Source organism: Lepus europaeus, chromosome 13 (assembly GCF_033115175.1).
Source record: "Lepus europaeus isolate LE1 chromosome 13, mLepTim1.pri, whole genome shotgun sequence".
NCBI lineage: Eukaryota > Metazoa > Chordata > Mammalia > Lagomorpha > Leporidae > Lepus > Lepus europaeus.
This window is the reverse complement of record NC_084839.1, coordinates 13,784,148-13,805,886: the sequence shown is the minus strand read 5'-3', so window position 1 is coordinate 13,805,886 and position 21,739 is coordinate 13,784,148. Positions and strand designations below refer to the sequence as shown.

The 21,739-nt window shown below is 50.5% G+C and overlaps 1 protein-coding gene across 3 annotated transcripts in view; it reads left to right on the top strand.

The window, feature by feature from the left end:
* Nucleotides 1–21,739, top strand: part of CYRIA (CYFIP related Rac1 interactor A) — a 113,612-nt gene that overhangs the window by 40,151 nt on the left and 51,722 nt on the right. The window contains exon 3 of one of the 3 annotated variants that reach the window (XM_062208977.1): nt 2,682–2,840. The exons of 1 other annotated variant lie outside the window; for it this stretch is intronic. The gene's annotated coding sequence lies outside the window, so the exon portion shown is untranslated. Of the gene's footprint in view, nt 1–2,678; nt 2,841–21,739 lie in introns of all 3 variants that reach the window. One more of the 3 variants, XM_062208976.1, reaches the window with a different exon arrangement.

Sequence of the window (21,739 nt, the reverse complement as noted above, 5' to 3'; positions counted from 1 at the left end):
GAGGAAATGAGTGTTGGTGTGAAGTGAGGTTCAGCGGCTTGTGGAGACAGAGATGGGAGTTCTATGTTCCTTCCCCTACTTGATCTCTTGTCCCTCTAACAGACATCTGGCCCATGGGTCACTCACGCAGCAACACAGCAAACGACCAGCAACCGCTTCAAAAGCTTGGACTCCTCCCAGACTTCTGCTTACTTTTGCTGCTCTGTGTTTCTTTGAGTGATAGGGATGTAATTTATAGAATCCTGGTCAGAACCCCGGAAGGTCATTAGCTGTAGTCCTTGATGGAGCACTGTTTGCGATCATGTCTATAAGGTGGGAGGAAGTCGGGTGATGGTGAGAGTTCAGTTAGGGTCCATGTGTTCAAATGGTCCTCCAAGGTCCTGGTGGGTGACACCGGAATTCTCCCAGAAAGTCTTCAGTGATACAAGTTTCTGGGCATCTTGCCTGAGCCGGGGCTTCTCATTAGCTTCCCAGAGGCACAGCCGATCTGGGGAAACCACTGGAATGGGACTGGTATCTGGGGACTTGCCTGTTAGGGGACTCTCCGCTCTGCATGCCCTGCCCACTCCCGCTGCCCGTCAAGGAGCTGGAAAGTATATCTTTAGCAGTGTTAGAGTATTCTTAGGCTGTAGCTACTGGAGCTATGCCTTGGAGTGGTGTTTCAGTTAACACTGTGACTGCCACCCTAAAAGATGTGCATGTGGACTTGGGGAGATTCTGTAAGTCTCTGTTAGGAAGTAGAGTGGACCCACGGACAGGAAGCCGTGGTAGAAGTGCCCTAGATTCGTGGTTGGGGGAGACCGAGCGTTCTCTTGCACTGGTTTTGCGGTAGGAGGCAGTGGGATTCTGGCTGGGCCCTGTCGGAGGAATCGGTCACACACACACACACACACACACACGAAAAGCATGTTGTAGCTTTGAGAGCACTTGAGAGTAAAGCAGGCTGAGCTTGCTCTCCCTGACCCCTGACCACGTCAGCAGCTTCTAGTGTCCAGATGCCTTGTGATACACTTGGCCTTGGCCTCAGCCTCGGCCAGGAGGGGAGCAGCTGCTCTCACCCCACAGTCCCTCTTTGGGAATCCACTGCTGTCGATGTCCACACCCCGGGGCAGGGCAACAGCCCCACGCGTGGCTGTGCTCTGTGGATGGGGAGGGGGAGACGGACTCTGGGCACCAATGCTGAGTTTGGAGAAGATCAGATTCTCTGCCCCGGTGCCATCGTGACCCGGTTGCTCGCCGCTGTGCATGTTGGCTCAGAGACCACGTTTGCATCGGGCCAGGCCGGTTCAGAGTTGCTGTGTTTTCTCGATCATTTCCTTCCCTCCTCCCCCCTTCACTTCCTGTTTGCTTTTCTTCCTCTTTCTCCACCCCCACCCCATCCCTCCTGGCATGCCCCTTGCCGTCTGAGAACAGGAACAAACCCAAGCGAGAGCGAGCAGTTGTTGATGATACGACTTCCTGGCGTGCCCTCTCCCTGTGGCTGCTCAGAACCGGGACCAGCCCTGCTGCCTGCCAGGGGCCACGTGAGCCCCAGCAGGGGAGCCTGCCAGGAAGCCTGACCTCCAGAGCCCCGTCTGAGAGAGAACCCGATAGAGACAGTCCTTGAGGGCTTTCCGAAGACCTTTCTGGTGCATCCGAACATTGGGAGCTCTGGACAGCTCCTAGTGCCTGGGCCTAATGACTGTAGCCCCGTTCAGGTGGGCCCAGAGCAGACTTAGGGTTGGATGTGGACGCCCTCTGGTTCTGCATCATATTCTGTGTGCGATTTTGCAGAGCAGCCTGGCTCAGCAAAGCTTCGTGTCCTGCTCTGGGGAGAAACAGACTAAATGGTACCTCACAGGGATTTTTCACAGACAAATGAGGGAAATATTTTATAAAATTCACAAGGCACGCCTTCACGGATATTACTGGCTTAATAAGTGTGAGCTCCCGTCTGTTTTTCTATGATTTGATTTTTCTGCTCAGAGGAGTAGCCATGCAAATGTACAGTAGCCAACAAAAACAAAAACAAAAACACACAGTCCCGTCATAAATGCTACTCCTGGGAAATGGGAAGGGAGCGCATGTCTGTTACTGTTTTCCTGAAACATGGGCAGAGAGACAGAGAACCCTCTGGGCCCACACATGCCTGTCACTACGAGACGGAGGCCCAGCGCCGTGGTCACGGGTCAGCATATCCATAGCAATATTTCTCCGATGGGAAACAGAAGAAGCTTCCCAACCACATGCCTGAGGTGGACTGTTTTACTCATTTAGCTCCCAGGGGTAAAACTACAAAAAAGTACAAAAACAGCAGTCTGGAAAAAGTGCCACCTCCCTTTTTGAAAATCTGGTAAAAAAAAAAAAATAATTTTTTTAAAGGCTTCCCATTCAGGGTCAATGGTCTGTTGTTCAAGAACTCATCCTGAGAAGCCTTTTGAAAAGTTCCAAAGACCCGGGAGTCAGGGACCTGTGCCAGTCTGGATTCCACAATCCAACTGTCAAATCCTTGAATGAAGCTCTTTCCTTCTGTGAGCCTCAGTTTCTCCAACTGTAAAATGAAAGAGTTCAGCAAGATTTTCTCCTAGGGATCTTCCAGCCTTCGTCATCTGCAACCCTGTGGCTTTCTGCTCTCCCTAGAAAAAATGTGTGCGAAGGAGGTCGCCCCTCCGAGTGACGAGACTCGCTTTCCCTTTTAGCAGGCAGTCCCTGGCAGGGGCACGGCGGGACAGGGAAGCTGCAGCTCTCGAGGGGCCACAGTCCTGCTTGGGGAGCCCACTTGGCCTTGGCCTGACAGCTGCTCATCTGCTTCATCCCATCAGCCTGGATTGGTGAAACTGAGTCACAAGAGCTATTTCCAGGTAAGAAACTGCTGGCTGTGGCCACGGCAGATAGACAGCAACAGCCAGCATTGCAGTGCAGAGTGTGTGTCACGTGCATGCTTACAGAATACTTGGAAGTGTCAGGAAGCAGATTGGAGCTGCGGCTGTGGGTTCCTTCTGCCTGCAGAATCTGTGAAGAAGCACCCCACGCAGAGGGTCCTCCCATTCCTCTGCCGGTCAGATCTGCACAAGCACGGATCCAGTCCTCTGGTGGTCGGCCTCAGATGGAATTTAGATGTCCTGGTATCTCCTGTTGGAGACCTGGCTGTAACATTGCTAGAGACAAATGCTTTCTGTGCAGTTAGCCTGGGCACTTGAGGTAGACCAGTTGCCGATAACCGTTCCTGTCTCTCCCGTCAGTGACCTGGTCAGTTCTCTCTGGGACTGCTTCCTCTCTCCCTCCTACCACTAGCTGTGGACATTTGCTTCTTATCTATTTATTTATTCATTTATTTGAAAGGCAAAGTAAGAGAAAGAGAGGGAGAGTCAGAGAGATCTTTGATCTTCTGGTTGACTCCTAAAAAGCCCTGTAACAGCTGGGGCTGGGCCAGGTCAAAGCCAAGAGCCAGGAACGCCATCCCGGTCTCCCACGTGGGTGACAGCAGCCCAAATACTTGGGCCATTTTTTGCCTCCTTCCCAGGTATATTTCTAGGGAGCTGAACCAGAAGCAGATCAGCTGGAACTCCGACTAGCACTCTGATGTGGAATGCCAGCGTCACAAGTGATACCTTAACCTGTGGCACCACAGTGCTGGCCCCCAGTGTGGACTCTTCCTGTGTGGAAGAACATGGCCACACATACTGGAACTTCTCCTTTGTGCTTATACCTAACGTGGGCTGACACCACAGTGTGTGCCGGGCTCGGCTCCCTCACTCTGATACAGAGATGTGTGTTCTTTCAGCAGGCCTCGGGTACTGACAGTTAGGGGACCAGAGATCATGTAGAAATACTGACTCCCTGAGGTGGGCCCACCTCACTCTTTCCCTGGTCTCCAGTCCTGCCTCCTGCTGGCCTCTGTCCTGTATCTCTGCTCTTCCAGCTATGCATCGTGAGTTTCCTTGAAAACTAAAGCCAGAAGCATTTCACATAGCCAGTTCTAGGAGAGTGGGTTAGACCCTTGACTTGGAGTGCATTTTCTGTTTCTGGGTGCCCAGCATCCTTTTATGGAGATGTGATCGTTATAGCAGTTTCCCACCTGGGGGAGAAGAGGTTTCTTATGCTTCCTTTATCTAGTGCGGTCCCTAAGGAAACAGGAGAGCTTTGGGAATCCAACAGACCTGACTACGGCTCAGCTCTGCTGAGCACTGGTGCAGTGGTTTTGCTCAGATCACTTTAAGTTTCCCATCTATAATGTGGGACAGGACATTCTAATTTACAGGCAGTGGTAAGGCTAAAAGGACCTAATACTTTAGCGGTTCCTTGCCTACAGTAGGTCCAGGCAAATGTTAGCTCCTTTCTGTACCCAACCTTTTGTTGAGCTACTTAAGTGTAGCCTCGATCCCATATCTAGATTCCATTTGAATCTCATGCTGAAAATCCAAGAGCAAGGTTTATCCACAAATGCAGTGAAGTCCCCTCTGTTACAGAAGCTGTTGAGAGGCTGCTGGCTTCACAGCTTCTCTTCCCTTGCAGCCTGGGCTTTGGCCTCGTTGCTCTCTCCAGCAGGCCGTTTGGGAGGTTTGCTCCGTCATATCCACCTACCGCTCCCCTAGCCCCTTGGTTCCATCGTTGGTCCCATGAGGCATTGCCTGAAAACTGACTGCTTCCCAGGCCCGTCTTCCCCTCCAACCAGTGGACTTCCAAGGCCCAGTGGAACAAGCCTGTGGATTTGGGGCAGGCTCAGCTCCTCTGGGACTTTCTTCCTCGTCTGCCTTCTCTTTATGGGACATTCATTCTTGCAGTCTCTCCTTCATTCAGCAGAAGCATGTGGAGTGTGTGCTGTGTGGCGTCCAACAGGTGGTGGTCATGATGCCAGGGATGCAGCACAGAAAACAAAGTCCCTGTTCTCAGCTACAAACCCACCTCCACTTCAAAGGCACTAATGAGGATATGGGAAAATGTAAAGCACAGAAAATAAATATTGAAGTCAAGCCAGAGTAGGGAGTTGGGGGAAATGGGCATTGCTTTGTCAGCGGGGTACCCAGGAAGGCCTCCTGGATGAGGCATTATCTAGGCAGGATCTGAGCAAGGGAGGGAGCCAGGCTACAAGGAACCACTGGAACAAAGGAACCTGCATGGGGAATGTGCCTGGAGCAGCAAGAATGAGGGGCCAGGGATGGAGAAGGGGACAGAGAGGAGCAGGCAGGTGGGGCAGGACGTCAGAGCCCACTGTAAGGACTTAGGTATTTCTGGTCATTGCTTCTCCCTTTCCTGTCCCCTCCCCAGAGCATCTCGAAGTTCTAATCCCTAAAGCACCACTAGGTGCTGTTACCCAATAGCATGTCCAGCATTTCTTCTGAATCCTTTGGTGTGCCTGGCTGTTGAGGCCTTGGACATGCATGAGTCTTGACCCTGTCCTTAGAAGCTCAGGGCCTGGTAGCTTGTTCAAGGCTTTGTGGGGAGGAAGTTGCATCAATAAATTAGGTTGACATCAACAGCTGTCCTAAGCTGATCGTGGCAGAAGCAATTTGCTCGAGTAGGAATTTTCCACGGGAACTTACCACAGGTCATTCCTACTACTTGTCTTGGAATTCATTTCCATGGTGGATGACTGCCAAGTACTTGCCTTCAGGGTAAAGGGAGGCCCCATCCATTCAGCAAACCTATGAGTGCCTCTGATTCTTCATTACCATCCTTAGCTGCTCTGGGCACTGGGGATGCAGGATGGCTGGATTCAGCCCCTGCCCTTGTTCATGGCTTCTGGCAGAGGTAGGTACTACAGGTACCCTTATCAGAATTGCCAGAGGAAGGGCCTGTGACCCAGACTAGGAAGCTCCCTGGGGACATGTTGCCTGCATTGAGTCCTGGAGATGAGGCAGGTCAGGCAGGTAAGGGCAGGGCGGCAGGGATCCTGGAAGGGCTGCCCTGGGGGAGTGTGTGCATAGAGAAAGGCAAGACTCCTGCAGAGAAGGCAGAGGAGGGGACAGAGAGGGACCTTGCAGACCAGGCCGTGTGGATGGAGGACAGCCTAGTGCACCCACTGTTAATAGTTTTTAAGCAAAAAATAAATAGATAAATAAAGGATGGCCCAATAAGATTGGAGTTTTAGAAAACCAGGAACCTGGTTTCATTTGATCCCCTAGCTCCCTAAAATGCTTATGCTCCATCTCCTGCCTGTATTAGTAGCACACGGGTCAGCTGGACAAGATGGTTGTGGACAGTGGGTGGGTGAGTACAACGTCCCTTCCACCATCCAGTGCCCACATGAACGTGCCACGCTGACAAGGACTCACAGGCAGACTTGGGGCCCCGGGGGCTGAGAAACGGCTAGAACTGAGCTTGTGCCTGATAGGAGGGTGTGGCTGGCCAGAGCTGTCCTAATCTAGTAGAAATGGTGGGGTTTTGATCTCGTTATGTTTCCTTCTGACCAGAAATGAAGTTCCTGTGCACCTCTTAATCCTCTCCCCTCTGAATGCTAGAATACGAGTGTTCCCTTTGGAAAGTACACATTCATTTAATAGATGATGTCTGGGTACCTGCCTTGTGCCAGGCAGTGTGCCGGGCCTCTGAACATCAAGAAACATCCAACACAGTCCCGGAGACAAAGGCAGAGGAGCAGATGGTGTGTAAGAACCCCAGCGTGAACAGAGTGATGTGGGCACACTCCCTGCCAGGACGGTCAGGGAGGACTCTAAGAGGGGCCATGTGAGAGCTGGGCACTGAAGGGTGAGTAGGAGTTGGGGACTGGATGACAGATACTCCCGGTACAGAGCCACACTCCATCAATAGGGGCCAGCACTCAGTTTTCTGTGAAAGGGGGGAAGGAAGTAGGCAGAGTGTTCATCACGCACAGATAATGCCCCAACTCTGCTTCTTAAAATGTATTAGTCGCCACCTCCTCACCCTCCCACCTTTCTCCCTACAGTGACTAAAAAGAGTCAAATTGACTAATTTGAGTTAATCTCTTCTCTGACCCCGTGGAGGTGTTGGTGAGAGTAGGGTGGGGGGAGGGACCAAGAAACGAAGCAGAACAAAGATCAAGAGGAATCCGTTTCCATCGTCCAGAAATACGGATTTAGCTGCTTGGACTGTGCTGTGGCTTCCTGGGCAAAATGCAGCTTTGTGGAGAGCTGTGTCTGCTCTTTCCACTGACAACTCTAAACCTGTCCTTCTACCTTTCTCTCAGAACAAAACGTTATTAGGAGCGAGCTGGATGCAGGTATAGACACACGCACACAAAGAGAGAGCTACTATATCCATTGTTAGATGCACATGCCCACACATGCATAAATGTGTATGTGTGTGTGTGTACATTACATATAGTTTGTTCTAGAATTAAGCACACAATGTGCAGCTGATTCTCCCGTCACTCTTGCTGGCTGGGAGATGAATGGAGGGATTAGGCCTGACCTTGCCACCTGCACACTTCCTTGCATGTGCCAAGGCCCATGCCCTTCATGGAGGGCCAGGCCCAGGAGCAAAGCAGGCAGGCACATCAGGGTCATGAAGACAGAGCTGATGCTCAGAGAGATGACGTGGCTTCCCGAGGCCCAGCACTGTAGGAGGTCAGGATTCAGACTCTTCGCAGTTGTCCCCTCTGCCGCTGTGCACGCTGTGGATCACCCTGTCTGTGAATCGGTGGCACTTCCAGCAGGACCAGGAGATCCTGAAGGGAAGCGATGTCCTTAGCCTGGTTTTCCCCTGGAGCTTGGAAATGCAGAAGTGGGCAGGGTGGCTCCTGACCGGAAGCTGGGACTTGCCCTGCAGGGGTCTGCTCACTTGCTTCGGGAGACATGGAGGTCATTCCCTTACAAGGAAGCCGGTTCCAGGTCCAGACATAGTTGCCTCCCTCCCTACAGTCATTGCTGAGCTTACCCAGGCCTCAGTTCAGTTGGGATAAGCAGTGAGTAAGTGGCATAAGGGTGAGTGCTTGGCTCTGATGGGACCTCCTGGAGACTCCACACCCCTGACACGCCCTCCTCCCCATTCCTCCTCCAGGGAGCCAGCTGTGCCCCCGGAGCTGGGGCTGTCCTGTCTCTCCCTGCTGAGGGCCTCTTCTTCCTTCCCTTGGGCTGGGCTGGCTGGGTTGCCTGCGTTTCTTCTCTTCTCAACAAGAATTTGCTCTGACCCTCATCTCTCAAAAAACACTGGCTGCACTCGCCTGCCCCTCTCCTTGGTCCAGCGCCCAGCTCCAACTCTGTGTCATCCTGAGCTGACCTGCTGCAGTCCTTTGCTGTGTCTGAGAGTCCATTGCCCCAAGGAAGCCTGCCATGGTGGCCAGCTGCAAAGGGGCTCCTTTCCTGCCCCAGATCCCTAGCATGCCACTGCCTGCGTGCTTCTCCTCAGTGCTTCAGGGACAAGATTTCAACGGGAAGAAAAGAAGGGAGGGGCAGGAAGAGATAGAAGGAGAGGGAAGAGGGAGGGAGAGGAAAAGAGAGGAGTGAAGGGGGAGAGGGAGAGATGGAGTGGGGAGAAAGAGATACAGGAAGAGGGAGGAGGAGTGGGGAGGGAGGGAGGATATTTTAATTAACAGTGTCTGGGATTAACTTTGGCCCCAAACCCTGGCATGGATTCATTATTTGACCTTGGATAACTTCCTCTGTCTTCTCCATTGCGATTCCATCTTCTGCCATCTCTGAACTTGTTTCCAAGAGACCCGGCCCCAGGAAGTGCCCTAAGTCCTCCTGAATCCCATGTGGCTAGGTAGAACCTGGGTGTGGACTTGGTGCTTTAGCACCCAGCACAGGTAGCCAGTCCCTCTGCAGGGCCAGAGCCCACCCCTCGCTGCTGCTAGTGGCAGACAGGGCTCACAGAACAGCTGATCCAGGTATCAAAAAAGAGGGGCTCAGCCTGCACTCCACCCCCTCTTGCCTTCAGGATCTCACCGGGACAGCTCCCAGCCTCTGCTGAGAGCCCTGGCATGGCTGCGGTCCACTCCAGTCCCTGTCTTTCTGCTTCCCTCATTCTGTGGCTGTCTGTGCCCCTCCTCTGAGTTGGACCCAGGAGATACAGCCTGCAGCTGTTTGGCTTGGCCCTGAAGGTGAGCCTGCCCTTTTGTTTATGACCTATAAGCTGCCAGCCCCGTGGCCCCGGGATGGAGATGTCAGCTAACCTGGAAATTAGGAAAGATTCCGGAAGTCAGGACTGGGTGCAACCTGGGGCCTCTGGGAGCAGCTTGGGCAGTGTGTCTGCTGTGCACCCCTCGTTTGACCATTGGTGCCCCTCACAGAACTCCCTCCATAACATGGCAGCTCTTTCTCACCTCTGGGCCTTGTACCCCAACCATGCTGCTCAGTAAGAAAATAAACAGCAACTTGTCAGCTGTCGCCAGTTGCTGTACTGTGAGACATGAACAGCCTGGGAATTGGATGCCAGTTGCAAAGGCACATTGGCCTAGCTTCAGGAATTGTGCATAACCAGTCTCCTGCTCTTGGTGGGTCAGGTGTACCTGGTTTAAACTGTGCTCTTCCTAGCACAGACTCTGCAGCCAGCCTGCCTGGTTTAGACTCCTCCTCTGGCCCCTACCAGCTGGTGTGCTTCGGCGTGTTCTAGAACTCTCCATACAGCACTGTCCTCATTTGTGAACCTGGAAAGCTAATAGCACCACCTCGTAAACTTGCTGTGATAATTGAATGAGTTAACATTTGTAACACTTAGAGTGATACCTTCTGCTTCATCAGAACTCAGTGTTAGTGCCTGTTATTTGATCCTAAAATGTCCGAGGAATTTTTTCTTTTCTTAAGATTTATTTATTTATTTATTTGAATGTCAGAGCGACAAAAAGAGAGGGAGAGACAGAAAGAGATCTTCCTTCTGCTGGTTCATTCCCCAAGTGACTACAGTGCCAGGGCTTGGCCAGGCTGAAGCTAGGAGGCAGAAACTCCATCCAAGTCTCCCACGTGGGTGCAGGGGCCCAAGCATTTGGACCATTCTCTGCTGCTTTCCCAGGTGCATTAGCAGGGAGCTGGATTGGAAGCAGAGCAGCCAGGACTCAACCAGCACTCTGATACAGGATGGCAGAATCCCAAGAGGCACCTTAACCCACGGCGCTGGCCTCACAAGATGTGCTTTAGAAGTCCGGGGACAGGAATGTCCTCTGAGGTTGTCAGGATGGAAAACAGAGCCTGGGGGAGCAGTGACGGAGGTGCCATTTCTTCTCTGTATGATTTTCGGTGCTGGTGTGGGCATCCACCTGCCTGGATCATTTTTTGCTGTGAATGCTCACAGACCCGAGGTGCACCTCCCTGCACCTGCCCAGCTCTGGTGTCAGGGTGTGCCTGTGCAGGGTCCCCGCTGCAAGGGCTGGAGCTGGTGATGCGGCTGCTTCCAGGCTGAGTGAGCACAGGCCTGCTCTGCGGGTCCCCTCCAGGGCCCAACAAAGCCTTTCTTGTTCTCCCCTGACATCAGCCCTCGCCCTCAGGGTGTATCTGTCCCTCTGGGGCAGGATCACACACAGTGAAAGCACCGGAAAGGAAGAAGGAATCAAAGAGAACACTGGCTCAGGTCACCATGCCAACCTGCCAGGCCTGTAGAGCACCATCCAGTTCGCGCCCTCCAGTCCCCTAGTGAGCTGCTGCTCCCTGTTAGGAGTGGCACTCGCTGCCTGCTCACGCTAACTGATGGCAGCATGCAATGGATGGGTTGTTTTCTGCTTGCTTTCTTAAGTAAGCAAGCATCACACTTAACCACCTGGATTTTCTGTTATAAGGAAGATTTACCTGGAGAGCTGTGCTGGGACATTTCATACAAGCTTACTGTTTAGAGATCACTGATCAGGTGTCTGTCTGATCCTTTTCTCGGGTGAACAAAGTGAGGCTGGGGGAGTGGGAGGCAGTGCTAGTGAAGGGAAGGGCGGGGTCTTGTGGCCGTGCAGTCCTGGTATCCAGGGTGAGTCGCTGTCTGTAACGCACTCAGCCCAAGGCCTGGCTCCAGTGGGGGCTCAAGAAAGCTACTTCTGGTTTACAGCTTGGTTGTACATTTGTGCCAAGGAGGAGCAAGAAGTGAACCCACTTATAAAACAAGACGTGTATTCGACCAGTAGGAGGGCAGCTCCTGATTTCGTGGCCATGTCCTCAGGAGGTCCAGGATGAAAGGGGCGTTGACATCCTTGGTGTAGTGCAGTGGCTTTCAAACTTGCAGCACATGGGGTCTGAGAGATCTGAGCTGGGACTTCCAATGCTGAGTTTCTGACCAGCTCCCAGACAGGTGCTGATGCCGCCACTCTCCAGGCTACACCATGAGCAGCAAGAGCTCAGAAAATGCAAAGAAAGAAAGCCAGGTTGTATTTGATGACTGGAGATGGATTCTGGACAATTCATTGGTGGAGCGTATTTAGGAAGAACAACTGGTCCTTGTTGGGAGTAGGACACGCACAGTGTAGTGGAGTCACAGAGCAGAGTGGCCTTGAGAGAGAGCCAGCATCCTGCTGTGTCTCAGTTTCTTTATCTGAACAGAGTGGAAGAACCACTAATTGTAGAGGAATTTTGAGCATTAGAAAGACCCAGCCAAAAGCCAGGCATCCAGGAGGCTCTCAAGGAAAGGTCACTGGGAAGTGGCCTCTGGCAGCTGGCCAAGGCCACAGGGCTCCTCAGGGGCAGGTGAACCCCCCTCTGCACTCGATGATCTAAGAATCATTTTGCTCAGTGGAGTTCCCAGCCAGTGTGTACTGAGAAGCAACTCTAGACCTGGTGTTTAAATAACAATTTGCTATCTTCAAGTGGAATAAGAAATAGCCTAAACAGCCCTTGATGTGTCTATGAGGCCTGCAGACCCTACAGGGGGTAGCAGGCAAGGCGTTCAGTCTTGCATGGCCACAGATGGCAGGCCTGGGAACCCAGTGATGGGGGGGGGGGGGGGGACGGGTTTCAATCAGGTTGGAGTGTGGCTGAGTCATGTGAGCAGCAGGGCTGGGTTCAAAGAGAAACTGAGAGATAAACTTTGTAAGTTTGTTTGGTCTAATTGTGGACTTGATTCATCAATCTAAACAGGAACCTTGCACGGGGACTTTGCTGCCTTCTGTTGTGTATTCCAAGTTTCCTGCAGGGGTGTGCTCTGGGGAAGCATCCCGTCTGCCTTTTCTCTCTCTCAGAACCTGCATGCAGATCACCAGTGCAGGAGCCCCACTCCCTTCGTGTGCACTTCCAGGTTATTTTCCAAATCCAAAGTAGAGTTCTCGGTGGAGGCCTCACTAAGGAGCTGTAGAAATGCATTCTGATGAGCCTGTGATAAGATTTCAGCCTCTTGGCCGGCGCCGTGGCTTAACAGGCTAACCCTCCACCTTGCGGCGCCGGCACACCGGGTTCTAGTCCCGGTTGGGGCGCCGGATTCTATCCCGGTTGCCCCTCTTCCAGGCCAGCTCTCTGCTATGGCCCGGGAAGGCAGTGGAGGATGGCCCAAGTGCTTGGGCCCTGCATCTGCATGGGAGACCAGGAGAAGCACCTGGCTCCTGGCTTCGGATCAGTGAGATGCTCGGGCTGCAGCGGCCATTGGAGGGTGAACCAGCGGCAAAAAGGAAGACCTTTCTCTCTGTCTCTCTCTCTCTCACTATCCACTCTGCCTGTCAAAAAAAAAAAAAAAAAGATTTCGGCCTCCTTTTGCTCTCTGGGCTCAGCACCTGGAGTCGTGGTGGGTCAGTCACAAGACAGATGTTTTCCTCCCTGGAAAACGTGACTTAAGAAATGAGCTGCAGGGGCTGCAGAGGATAATCGCTAAGCCAAATGGCAGAATCTATTCATTTTTCCTTCTCAAATGCCACGGCTCCGTTTCTGGCCAGCTGTTCGAGACGAATGCTGTGGAAATGGCCGTGAAGCCGTTGCGTTTCTATGTGAAGTTGGCACTGGCCACTGCAACTGTGAGGTGAAGCACTTTCCACTTCCAAGGGGACTAGAGATTAGAAAACATTCCGGATGTTGAAATCTACTGCTCTGGTTGGTCCTTTGTCACAAACTTCTGCTTTTGTTCCAAGTAGCTACCTGCCGGGGTCTGGTGTTTTTAGTGTGAGGTGATCATGCCCCTTAGTGGATAAAGTACTTCATTGCAGCCTCCTCCACTTGGCTGAAGCCAAGGTCTCCATTTTAGCAGATACACAGGATAATAACCCTTGAAACCAAACGACTTGCCTGTAAAGAGGGTTATCAGGAGAATCAGCGATGATGATTCGGCTGCAGACTTAACATAGTCCTAAGAGCAGGTGTCACCCCCAGTCAGTGGCCTCTCTTAGCATAGTGTAGCCATGAGAATTTGACCTAGAAGCAGGAGGGAAGTAATTTTTTTTAAAGATTTATTTTATTTATTTGAAAGAGTTACAGAGAGAGGTGGAGATAGAGAAAGGTCTTCCATACACTGTTTCACTCCCCAAATGGCCGCAACTGCTTGAGCTGAGCTGATCCGAAGCCAGGAGCCAGGAGCTTCTTCCAGGTCTCTCAAGTGGGTGCCCAGGAGCCCAAGGACTGGGACCATCCTCTGCTGCTTCCCGGGTGCATAAGTAGGGAGCTGGATTGGAAGTGCAGCAGCCCAGACTCAAACCGTCACCCATATGGGATGCCAGCACTGCAGGCCGGGGCTTTGCCCCGGAAGTGATGTTTTGAGTCTCTTTGGGGTTCAGGTGCAGGGCCTTCTGTGTCAGCTCTCACATGTATGAGGAAAGGTGATGGGAAGGTCATGGATCCTCACCAGGAGCCACACTCACACCACGGGCCCCCAGCCCATCCCTGAAAATGCACCCAGCATCCTCACAGCAAGGACTTGATTATAAAGGAGCATCTGTAGACAAAGTGCAAATCCGTTTCTGCTTGGTGACCACACGTTGTCATTTGGCGTGTCCCTGACACCAGCTCCTCTGCACGCAGCCTCCTGATGCCCAGTCGTGGCTCAGAGGCCTGCTCCAGACTGAGATGGCTTCACAAGCTGCTCTTCGTGCACAGGGGTCTCTGACTGTCACGGGCTAGCAGTGGGAGGCAGGTGCTTTGCAAACCCTGCTCTGTTTTCAGATGTTAACATGTGCCTCATGGAGAACACACAAGTTTTTCTGAGGACTCAGCTGTTCTTCCTTTCGACTTTGAAGCATGGCATGAGATCCCCGTGTGGGTCTTCCTATGCCAGAACCAGCTCCATAGCTATTAAACGAGGTGAGAAAGTGCAAGAACAAACCTCCTCCTCTGTCACCCCTCCGGCTGGCCTTTCCTTCCTGTTTTCCCATTCCACGCCTTCTTCCTTCCTTTCTTCCTTTATCTTTCTTTCAACATTTATTTACTTAGATGAAAGAGTTGAGAGAGAGAGAGAGAGAGAGAGAGATCTTCCATCTGCTGGTTCACTCCTTAGATAGCCAAAGTGGCTGGGGCCGAGCCAGGCTGAAGCCGGGAGCCAGAAGCTTCATCCAGGTCTCAAAACACTTGGGTCATCCTCTGCTGCTTTTCCCAGGCCATTAGCAGGAAGCTGGAGAGGAATTGCTACATCTGGGACTCAAACCTATGCTGCAGTGTAGGATGGCCTTCAGAATCGGCAGCGTAACCTGCTGTGCCACAATGCTGGCCCTCCTTATTTTGTTGTTCTAAGGAATTGACCAAAAGGACATCAGAGAGGGAGTAGCTGGACACAGGCTTTCGCATTCACACCACCAACTCGTTCATTTGTTCAGCAAGCCACACTCCCTGGCGGCCCAGTCCCTGTCCTGGGGGACGCAGGTTCTAACAGGAGAGGCATACAGCTGAGCTGAGTGACCAGGAGCACGGGGATGTGCCGAGAGAGGTCTCTGGGCTCTGGCAGGGCAGAGAACTGTCCCCTAGGACTGGGCCAGGCCTCGTGGGAGCTGCCTTCAGAGCTGCTTTAAAAGCTACCCTGGAGAACCGGTCCCGTGATTTCATCATAACCAGACGCCCGGGATCTACCCTTAGATCTCAAAGTCAGGCCTAGGACAACTGTCACTCCAGTGGCCCCTTGGGGCTCCCCCTCCAATGAGGACACTTGATGGCGGCAGAACTTGGAAGATGAGGGCCACTGGTGCCTTTCTCCATAGCGTGCAGCATTCAGTGGCAGGCAGGCATTCACTGGAAGGCCTTCTCTCTTCCATCCACACCCCCTGCCTTTGCTGCACAGAACCCTTCCAGACTGTCGCAGCCCTGATGCGCTTCCTCCTCTTCTTCTGCACCCATTTCCCCAAACATCTTGCCTTTACCCGGATACTGGTCCTCACCGGAGCCTCCCGGTGATGGTCGTCCTGGAACACAGCTCCTCACCCTCACTCGATTGGGCTCCCACACCACCAAGCTCTATCTTATTCAAGTTCTACAGAGAGCAAATGCTTACGGATTTCTCCCTGCAGATACACTTTTCATGCTGTATTAACAATTGTGCCAGGTGTGCAGGAAAAAGCACTAATTGAGATCTGCCCTCAAGAAGCTCAGCAGACGTGTGTGAATATTTTATTTGTAATAGAAATATATGTAAATATGTAAGGGTACTGCCAAAAGTTCATGGGAAAATGGTTTAAAAGATAAGTTTATTTTGGTGCAAAAAATTTTGAAATCAAGGTATGGTTTTTGTTTTTCTTTTTTCATAGTACACATTCTCCATGAATGTTTTGAAGCTCCCTTATGTGTTAGGGCTATAAGGAGTCAGTCCCACCTAGGGGGGTGAAAGGCAATGGTAAGCTGGGTGTGAGATTTGGATGGAGTTGGAAGAACAGCTGGGTTGAATTAAATGTGAGGAGAAATGTGGGTTGATAGAGAACTGAGCAGCCTAATAGAGTTTTTTTTTCCAACTGTACACAATTTTTGGTTATACTTAGAGTTTCTAGAAACTTTGAAGAAGTTTATGACTCATTCCAGCTAAATGTTGCCATTTCCTGAGCGATGCAATCAGGCCTCTACAGCCTGGGGTCTAGGTTAACAGCATCATTTAGTCTTCTGGAATTTTGTTGAAAGCCGATGGGCATAGCTTAGGTATTTGCAGACTACCTTCAACCTAGTGCCGCTGTTTTGCAATTTCACTGTCATAATTGCAATGAGACACTCTTGGGGCAGTGAATGTGGCAGGTCCTCAAGTGCTTCTAGAATTCCAAAGGGAAAGAATCAAAATTATGGAAAAATTATGTTGGACTTTTGAGTATACAAAATAGATTCAAGGAGGCTGTGCATGTATTGCTTGTATAGGTGCTTTGGAGCCTCCTGTGTTGACTATGGAACGTTGTGCTATGTGTGACATTAGATGCTTCAAAAGTATAAATGGGCTTGAGAGAAGCGTCTCATTAGTAGTTTAACCCATTCTCCCTTATTTCTGAATTACTACTTTTTTTTTTAAAGATTTATTCTATTTATTTGAAAGACAGAGTTACAGAGAGAGGTAGAGACAGGAAGAGAGGTCTTCCATCCTCTGATTCACTCCCCAGGTGGCTGCAATGGCCAGAGCTGCACTGAACCGAAGCCAGGAGCCAGATGCCTCTTCCCAGTCTCCCATGCGGGTGCAGGGGCCCAAGTCTTTGGGCCCCTGCTAACCCAGGCCATGGAAGAGAGCTGGATTTGAAGAGGAGCAGCCGGGACTAGAACTGGTGCCCATACGGGATGCCAGCGCTTCAGGTCAGGGCTTTAACCCACTGCACCACAGCGCCGGCCCCTGAATTACTGCTTTTACACAGAAATAGCCCCTGTAACACTCCCTTCAGCAGCAGTCACCAGTGTGGATATAGCCTGTTGCACTTTAAAGTTCTGAACTCTGACATCACTATACTTTCTTGTTCACTTCGGATCCAGAAATCAAGCAACAAGCCCACCGGTGCTCAGAGAAATGCCACTGGCATTCGCTTCTGTTTTGGAAATCAAAGTTGCAGCTCATTTCTAATGAACTTAGCTTAGGGTTTAGCATGGGGTTGCCTGAATATATATCTGGGAATTGTTGGGTACTCATTGTATAAAACACTCCACTGCTGAAGAGGGAGGAGTTTCTGTGATGGTCTAGCCTGGTCCTCTTGGGTTATGGGAGTTAAAGGATGAGACTCAGGGCACAGTAATTCCCTTCCAGTAGGTAAATCCTAAATGAGATTACAGCCACTGGTGTTGTTCAGGCCAAGGTTACACAATAACCTCCCAGTGATGGCAAAGACCGACCCACATCTCTACCCAGGAGTGTGCCTGCTTCCCATCCTGGGTTGAAGTCTCCTAAAATGAATCCTTAGCCAGTTTCTCTGACCTTCTCTCCCTTTGCTACCCCCTTTGAAGTATGCCTTCTCCTCTGTGGTTTCACACTGAGCCCCTCATTAGGGCCTCATAATCACATGCATGTCCCCACCCTGGGATGTCTACTTGCTCTCACTCTCGTCCAGATGAGCCTGTTCCTACTTTCTTAGGTCCACTTCCTATTCTCGTTCATCAGGGAAGCATTCCCTGGCATCCCCTCTACGGATTTGTTCTTAGAATCTGACTCAGTGCTCACAGTTCAACGCCCAACCCATTTAATAGGTTGTTGGGTGTGGCCTCTCCAACACCACTGCCCTAACCGGAGGCCACAGGCCACTTCTTGAGCTATTTTCTGTTTCTCAACAACAACAATTAGTAATACCTCTGCACTCTCAGGCAAGTGGATAACGAAGTGGCTGAGAGTGTCAATTTCCTGTATAATAGCCTTGTTCAACTCCCAGGTCTCTTGTTAATTAGCTCAGTAACCTTGGGTAAGTTACTCAACTTGCATCTGTGATCTCATTAGTAAATTGGAGACTGTAAGAGCACATACCCTGAGCGTTTGACCTGTCAATTAAATATGACAACATATGTGCAGTATTTTTAAGAGATTTATCTATTTATTTGAAAGAGTTACACAAAGAGAGAAGGAGAGGCAGAGAGAGAGAGAGAGAGTCTTCCATCCACTGGTTCACTCCCTAAATGGCTGCAATGACTGGAGCTGTGCCAATAAGAAGCTGAGAGCCAGGATCTTCTTCTGGGTCTCCCACGTGGGTGCAGGGCCCCGAGGACTTGAGCCATCTTTTGTTTCCCAGGCTGTAGTAGAGAGCTGGATCAGAAGAGGAGCAGCAAGGACTTGAACCGGTGCCCATATGGGATGCTGGCACTGCAGACTGGGGTTTAACCCTCTGCACCACGGTACTGGCCCCCATATGTGTAGTATTTGGCACAATGGCTCAAACAAGATATATGCTCACTCTATGAAGTCCCCCCCCTTTTTTTATTTGTTTTAGAGTGAGACCGAGAGACCCTCCATCTGCTGGTTCATTCCCCAATACAGAAAGCAACCTAAGGGGAGGGAACTGGAGACTCCATCCAGGTCTCCCACACAGGTGTCAGGAACCAATTACTTGAGCCATCACTGCTGCCTCCCAGGGTCTGCATTAGCAGGAAGCTGAATCATGAACCAGACCCGGATAGGGAACCCAGCACTCAGATATGGGATGCAGCCGTGCTAAGCAGCATCTTAATTGCTAGGGTAAACACCCACCCCAGCTAGCTATTATTACTTTCCAGCTCACCAAATAAGCAGTAAGTACTCAATTTCATTTTTAAATGGCTGAAAATCAATACATATTTGCAGAGTGCCTTGTCCACCAAAGTTCCTTGATAGCATGTCGGGTTGCATTGGTAGCAGTGTGGTGTCTGCTGGGAAGACCACACTCAGGGCCTGGAGGCAGTTCTGGATAGTGCACAGTAGTAGATACTTTGACCAGTGAGAGTTATACCTGGGAGACTTGCAAGCCTCTTGCAGGAAGACATTTATGTTTTGTTTAAAGAGGAAAAAGCTCTTTAAAGTTATGGGAAGTGTCTCCATGAATGAATGTCTGGGTTTATTTCACATATGCATGAAGTTCCTACTACATGTCAAGCCTTATTCTAGGAGCTGAAGGTGCCTAAGTGAATGCTGATAGATATTAAAAAGAAGGACAGACTGATTGGGGAACAGGGTAGAGTGAAGTACTGTTTGGTACAGTTAGATTGGGCCGCACTGAAAAATAAATCCTGAACAAGACCTAAAGAAGAGCCATGCAGGTAATTGGGGAAAAGAATTCCAGGCAGGAGGGCCAACAGGTGCAGAAGTCCTGTGGAAGAAACATGGGTGATAAATTCAAGAAAGGCAAGTGAAGAGGCCAGGGTGACTGATGCGGCTTGAAGGAAGAGGGAGTTGTGGGAGCTGAGCTGGGGTCTTGCTGACTGTGGTACAGGCCTTGTACTCTTAGATCATTGAAGGGGTTTAAGCAGAGGACTGACACAATGCAGCTTGTAAAGCATCCTGGGAGCTGCCAGATGAGCACCAACCGAGTGAGTAGGAGGGGCCGGAGGACAGCTGGGCAATCCCTGTCATTAGCTTCTGTGATACTCTGGGTAAGAGATAGCCATGGCTTGTGTCTGGGTCTAGGGCTCTGGTGATATGGAGTGTGAGAAATTCAAGATAAGGGCTAAAAGTAGAGCTCAGGGGATTTGTTAGCTTAGATTCGGGGTATTAGAGAAAGACAAGAGTCAATAATAACACCAACATTTTTGGACTGCGTCTGGAACATGGAGTTTCCACTTATTAAACAGATAAGGAGGACTGGGTAAGGAACAGTTGTGGAGGGCAGAAGCCAACACTTTAGTGTGAGAAGTGTTGATTTTGAGGTGTCCATTGGAAGTCAAATCGCCATTTGAATATTTGAGTCTGGAGTTCAAGGAAGGGGATGAAACTGAAAGTTATAAAGTTGGAAGGATGCCCAGGTCAGAGCCACAGATCTTATTGGCTCTAAGCTGAAAAGCCCTTCACTCAGCCCAACTTCCAAAGTGACCACTGCAGCTGAGGGGATGGTCAAGTAGGGTCAGCAACATCGCAGGCAGAACTGTAAATTTCTTGTTAGAGATGCCACCTGCCTTTACCTGGCCAGCTCTCCTCCCAGGCCAGCCAAGTAATGAAAGTCAACAGAATGCCTTCCCCTAGGAGGTTCACACCTCCCTTAGGATGTACCCCATGTGAAGAGATAGATAGGTCTGGGCCTCTTAACTTACAAGGCCTAAAGCCCAACAGATTATTATCAAGCCCCTTCTATCAGGTTCTATTTGTCTCTCAATCAGAAAACTTAATTGTAGCTTAGACAGCACCTTTCTTAGCTCCTCTAATAATGACTCTGTCCTTTGTTCTAGACCCTGTCTAGCGTACTTGGGCCTCATTCCTTTGTAATCATAACCTCTACTCTACCACCAATGGCTCTACTCCCAACCTGTGTGTATTGATGGTCCTCTTCCCCACTTAATGCTGTATAATTGTTCAGACCTGGTTAATGCCACTCTTAGGATCATTAGTTACTATCCTCACCCTGTCTTTTATGACCTTGTCTAAATATGATCAGAGTCGGCAAACTTGGAAGGCTTCCATAGCCTTGGCAACTCATGACGGGAGCCTAGGGTGGTTACTGGTGCCATAAACTAGAGTGTCAATTTGTTGGGTCAACAACAGGAGTCACTGTGCACTTGCTCCTCATGTGGGATCTCTGTCCTTAATGTGCTATACATTGTGATTTAATGCTATAACTAGTACTCAAACAGTATGTTTCACTTTGTGTTTCTGTGTGGGTGCAAACTGTTGAAATCTTTACTTAATATATACTAAATTGATCTTCTGTATATAAAGAGAATTGAAAATGAATCTTGATGTGAATGGAAGAGGAGAGGGAGTGGGAGAGGGGAGGGAAGGGTTGCAGGTGGGAGGGAAGTTATGGGGGAGGAGCCATTGTAATCCATAAGCTGAACATTTGAAATTTATATTCATTGAGTAAAAGTTAAAAAAAAAATAAAGTTGGGAGTCATCAGCACATGTACTTTAAAATATTTTAAATATTTATTAATTTGTTTTACTATTTATTTGAGAAGCAGCAGAAGGCAGGTAGATAGAGCTCCTGCCCACTGGTTCACTTCCCAGATTCCCACAATATACAAGACTGGACTGAGGCTGACACTGAGGATCCAGAACGCAAACCTGGTCTCTCACACAGGGACAGGGACTCAAGTACTTGACCCAGCACCCTGCTCGCAGGGTGCCTATTAGCAGGAAGCTAGAATTGGGACAGGAGCTGGGACTTGAACCCGGGCACTGCAGTGTAGGACGTGGGGGTCCCACACAATGTCTTAACCTTGATGCAGGACACCTGCCCCTAAAACTGTATCTGAAGCCTCCCTAGTTAACATTGTGTGGGAAAGAGGAACTCCCCCCAGGGCCAGGACAAAACTGAAGACCAGCAGATGCAACAGTAAAGATAATCGTGGTAGTGATTATGGCCACTCCCATTTATGTGTCTGGATCATTTATGCTATATGTCGTCTCATTATCTCCTAAAAATCCCCCTTGCAGAGGTTGGAACGACCTCTGTGTTACAGTGACGCTCAGCAGATAGCTGCCTGGCATGCGAAGGGCCGATTAGCAACACCGCGCCAGGTCTTCCCGTCTCCACAGTTCATGGTCTTGATGCCGTGTGAAGCATCAGGAACCAGATCACAGCTCAGCGTGAGAAGTGCGGAGAGCAGACTTTCTTCCTCTGTAAAAATACAGCTTGGCTGACCACCACTGCCAGCCCAGGGGGATGGTCCCACTGCCATCCCCGCAGCCTGGCCTGAAGCTCGGGCATTACAGATACCAGATGAATCGCACCTGCAGGCATACCTGGTGCTACCCATGCCAACACACAACACCCGGAGAGAGCAAGCATGATTGCTTTGGAGCAAAAGAGAGGAATGAGACATCAAGTCATAGTTCTGTTTTAAACACTGCCTGCTGCTTAAGCTAAGATGTTGCCTGTTGGTTTCCTTGCCTCATCCCGGAG